The following is a 5000-nucleotide window of genomic DNA, read 5'->3' as shown; positions in this document are numbered from 1 at the left end:
AAAGACACAGGTCTGCCACAAGCATGGAATCAGAGCGCCGCCTGTTATGAGCCAAAGGTGCACCCTGACGTGGCAAATCAGATGATGCCGCAGTCATTTACTTACGATAATCACAATCAACAAACTGCCGCCCCCCCCCCCCCCAAAACACCTTTCCTTACAACAATGTGTACCTTAACCTAACCCATATTGTGCCTTAACCTAACCCATATTGTGCCTTAACCTAACCCATATTGTGCCTTAACCTAACCCGTATTGTGCCTTAACCTAACCCGTATTGTGCCTTAACCTAACCCGTATTGTGCCTTAACCTAACCCGTATTGTGCCTTAACCTAACCCGTATTGTGCCTTAACCTAACCCGTATTGTGCCTTAACCTAACCCGTATTGTGCCTTAACCTAACCCGTATTGTGCCTTAACCTAACCCGTATTGTGCCTTAACCTAACCCGTATTGTGCCTTAACCTAACCCGTATTGTGCCTTAACCTAACCCGTATTGTGCCTTAACCTAACCCGTATTGTGCCTTAACCTAACCCGTATTGTGCCTTAACCTAACCCGTATTGTGCCTTAACCTAACCCGTATTGTGCCTTAACCTAACCCGTATTGTGCCTTAACCTAACCCGTATTGTGCCTTAACCTAACCCGTATTGTGCCTTAACCTAACCCGTGTTGTGCCTTAACCTAACCCGTGTTGTGCCTTAACCTAACCCGTGTTGTGCCTTAACCTAACCCGTGTTGTGCCTTAACCTAACCCGTGTTGTGCCTTAACCTAACCTATGTTGTGCCTTAACCTAACCTATATTGTACCTTAACCTAACCTATATTGTACCTTAACCTAACCTATGTTGCGCCTTAACCTAACCTATGTTGCGCCTTAACCTAACCTATGTTGCGCCTTAACCTAACCTATGTTGCGCCTTAACCTAACCTATGTTGCGCCTTAACCTAACCTATGTTGCGCCTTAACCTAACCTATGTTGCGCCTTAACCTAACCTATGTTGCGCCTTAACCTAACCTATGTTGCGCCTTAACCTAACCTATGTTGCGCCTTAACCTAACCTATGTTGCGCCTTAACCTAACCTATGTTGCGCCTTAACCCAACACACGTTGCGCCTTAACCCAACACACGTTGCGCCTTAACCCAACACACGTTGCGCCTTAACCCAACACACGTTGCGCCTTAACCCAACACACGTTGCGCCTTAACCCAACACACGTTGCGCCTTAACCCAACACACGTTGCGCCTTAACCCAACACACGTTGCGCCTTAACCCAACACACGTTGCGCCTTAACCCAACACACGTTGCGCCTTAACCCAACACACGTTGCGCCTTAACCCAACACACGTTGCGCCTTAACCCAACACACGTTGGGCCTTAACCCAACACACGTTGGGCCTTAACCCAACACACGTTGGGCCTTAACCCAACACACGTTGGGCCTTAACCCAACACACGTTGGGCCTTAACCCAACACACGTTGGGCCTTAACCCAACACACGTTGGGCCTTAACCCAACACACGTTGGGCCTTAACCCAACACACGTTGGGCCTTAACCCAACACACGTTGGGCCTTAACCCAACACACGTTGGGCCTTAACCCAACACACGTTGGGCCTTAACCTGCTCTGTAATTGTCATACGACGCGTTAAATTAGTGTAGTGTTGCCTAACTGCAACCCCCGCAATATAGTTTGCTACTCGCACTGCCCGGTCCCCAGAGTATCGCTTCATGTTAAACACCTTGCAGCTATACACTGTAATGCGGATGGCAGCAGGACGTACATGCTCAATGCCCTTCGCAGTTGTTCATTGGCATTCGCATGGCGAAGCACAGCCTACGTTGTGGTACGGCTTGTGTCAACTGTCCGCTGATGTTGTACGTCCAAATCACACACTGTACTGCACATTGGTCCTCATGTACTGAATGATACATCGTGGTACATGTGTGACCGTACCACGACTGCGCCAACAACGGCGAACCATACGGTCCAAATATTGTGCACTCAGCTACATGTCGTCTCCCTATAAGAGCTGGATTGCAGTATGGTATGCCGTGGATGGCGATCGGCATGAGCCGTCTGTTGATGTAGTGGCGCGTGTTGTCAGACGTAGTCGTCTCTTCTCACACACCGTGATAGCATGGTGCACTGCGTTCCACATCTGCGACATGCGACAGAGGCCGGTTGACAGTCGTTCGCGCAATGGACATCGCATACGTACGGGGGCCACCTTCCACGTGTTCGCGAAGCGTGCACATGTTGTTGCGTGTATGTGGGCAGACATAGTGTGTCGTGACACCTGACACAGGCATGCAACAATCGTTGAATTTGCAAATGGCGATGGACGTCTACGTTTGCTGGTGACGTTACGCAAATGAAGAACTGGTAAACCGTTGTGGTGCGGTTGTTCTCGCTAGAGGTGAATCAGTGATGGCGACGATCGGTTGAGCTACCAACCGGTTGTTTCAGCGATACCCACCATGCCCACGAACGTGAATGGCATGTGGGTGTGAAGCGATACGCGGCGGTGGCTGGGTGGGACCGTCCCCGGCCGGTGAGGGGGGGCCTCCCGGCGTGCTGGCCGCGCGGTGCGTGGGCGCACGCGCTACAGCCGGCTGGTGGGGGCGGCCAGTGGCAGGCGCGCCGGCCGACGGAGGCGGCAGGCGGCGTAGCTGCGCGCCGGCGCACCCTGCACGCGGCGCCGTGCGGCCAAAGTAGGTCCTCGCGGGCCCGGTGCGAAGCGCGGTGGACATCTGCAGTGTGCTGGTCCGATTGAGGACTGTGTGCGCTGAGGATGCGCCGCCGCCCGGCGCTCGGCGCCGCGACGCCGTCTGCTGCTCGGTCGCCTCTGCGGTTCTCGCAGGTGGATTGTATCGCAGCTGTGCGGACGTGTTGGCGCGTGCGCTGTGCTGGGAGAGTTCGCTTCGGCACCCAAGTGGGGCTTTTGTCCTTCTGTGGCGCTGGCGTTGGAGCTGCCGGCCACCGTAGGTGGCGCGTGTTGTCTCCCGCCGGCAATGCCACGACAGCACGCTCCCGGGCCTCTGTCGGCAGCGGCAAGCTCAGTTGGGAGCACGGGTGGTCGCACCTAAAGCGTCTACTCGCCAAACTCCGGGCGATTGCGCCTCTCTCGAACCCGACCAAGTACTTAGGACGGCGCTGCGCGCCGCCGGGACCTGAGAGGGTTTCGAGGTGTATTGTGCAGGGGAGCTCAGCCTCCTCCTGTTTGCAGAATAATTGAGCGGACGCTTGCGTGTTCGCGCGGGCCCCCGGGACACACTCCCGGGCGGCCGGCTGCTCAGCTCTAGTTGACGCAGCTCCCTGGTTGATCCTGCCAGTAGTCATATGCTTGTCTCAAAGATTAAGCCATGCATGTCTCAGTACAAGCCGCATTAAGGTGAAACCGCGAATGGCTCATTAAATCAGTTATGGTTCCTTAGATCGTACCCACGTTACTTGGATAACTGTGGTAATTCTAGAGCTAATACATGCAAACAGAGTCCCGACCAGAGATGGAAGGGACGCTTTTATTAGATCAAAACCAATCGGTCGGCTCGTCCGGTCCGTTTGCCTTGGTGACTCTGAATAACTTTGGGCTGATCGCACGGTCCTCGTACCGGCGACGCATCTTTCAAATGTCTGCCTTATCAACTGTCGATGGTAGGTTCTGCGCCTACCATGGTTGTAACGGGTAACGGGGAATCAGGGTTCGATTCCGGAGAGGGAGCCTGAGAAACGGCTACCACATCCAAGGAAGGCAGCAGGCGCGCAAATTACCCACTCCCGGCACGGGGAGGTAGTGACGAAAAATAACGATACGGGACTCATCCGAGGCCCCGTAATCGGAATGAGTACACTTTAAATCCTTTAACGAGTATCTATTGGAGGGCAAGTCTGGTGCCAGCAGCCGCGGTAATTCCAGCTCCAATAGCATATATTAAAGTTGTTGCGGTTAAAAAGCTCGTAGTTGGATTTGTGTCCCACGCTGTTGGTTCACCGCCCGTCGGTGTTTAACTGGCATGTATCGTGGGACGTCCTGCCGGTGGGGCGAGCTGAAGGCGTGCGACGCGCCTCGTGCGTGCTCGTGCGTCCCGAGGCGGACCCCGTTGCAATCCTACCAGGGTGCTCTTGAGTGAGTGTCTCGGTGGGCCGGCACGTTTACTTTGAACAAATTAGAGTGCTTAAAGCAGGCAAGCCCGCCTGAATACTGTGTGCATGGAATAATGGAATAGGACCTCGGTTCTATTTTGTTGGTTTTCGGAACCCGAGGTAATGATTAATAGGGACAGGCGGGGGCATTCGTATTGCGACGTTAGAGGTGAAATTCTTGGATCGTCGCAAGACGAACAGAAGCGAAAGCATTTGCCAAGTATGTTTTCATTAATCAAGAACGAAAGTTAGAGGTTCGAAGGCGATCAGATACCGCCCTAGTTCTAACCATAAACGATGCCAGCCAGCGATCCGCCGCAGTTCCTCCGATGACTCGGCGGGCAGCCTCCGGGAAACCAAAGCTTTTGGGTTCCGGGGGAAGTATGGTTGCAAAGCTGAAACTTAAAGGAATTGACGGAAGGGCACCACCAGGAGTGGAGCCTGCGGCTTAATTTGACTCAACACGGGAAACCTCACCAGGCCCGGACACCGGAAGGATTGACAGATTGATAGCTCTTTCTTGATTCGGTGGGTGGTGGTGCATGGCCGTTCTTAGTTGGTGGAGCGATTTGTCTGGTTAATTCCGATAACGAACGAGACTCTAGCCTGCTAACTAGTCGCGTGACATCCTTCGTGCTGTCAGCGATTACTTTTCTTCTTAGAGGGACAGGCGGCTTCTAGCCGCACGAGATTGAGCAATAACAGGTCTGTGATGCCCTTAGATGTTCTGGGCCGCACGCGCGCTACACTGAAGGAATCAGCGTGTCTTCCTAGGCCGAAAGGTCGGGGTAACCCGCTGAACCTCCTTCGTGCTAGGGATTGGGGCTTGCAATTGTTCCCCATG

General features: G+C 53.7%; 1 non-coding gene across 1 annotated transcript in view; it reads left to right on the top strand.

Annotated features, from left to right (window-relative positions):
- Window positions 1-3325: 3325 nt before the first annotated feature.
- LOC126433631 (small subunit ribosomal RNA) overlaps window positions 3326-5000 on the top strand; it is a 1910-nt gene continuing 235 nt past the window's right edge. The window contains exon 1 of the ribosomal RNA XR_007578631.1: window positions 3326-5000. This exon is cut by the window's right edge and continues 235 nt beyond it. This is a non-coding gene — a ribosomal RNA (small subunit ribosomal RNA).

This window comes from Schistocerca serialis, unplaced genomic scaffold, assembly GCF_023864345.2.
Source record: "Schistocerca serialis cubense isolate TAMUIC-IGC-003099 unplaced genomic scaffold, iqSchSeri2.2 HiC_scaffold_1170, whole genome shotgun sequence".
Lineage (NCBI taxonomy): Eukaryota > Metazoa > Arthropoda > Insecta > Orthoptera > Acrididae > Schistocerca > Schistocerca serialis.
Note: the sequence above shows the minus strand (reverse complement) of the source record. Positions and strands in the feature narration are given on the sequence as shown.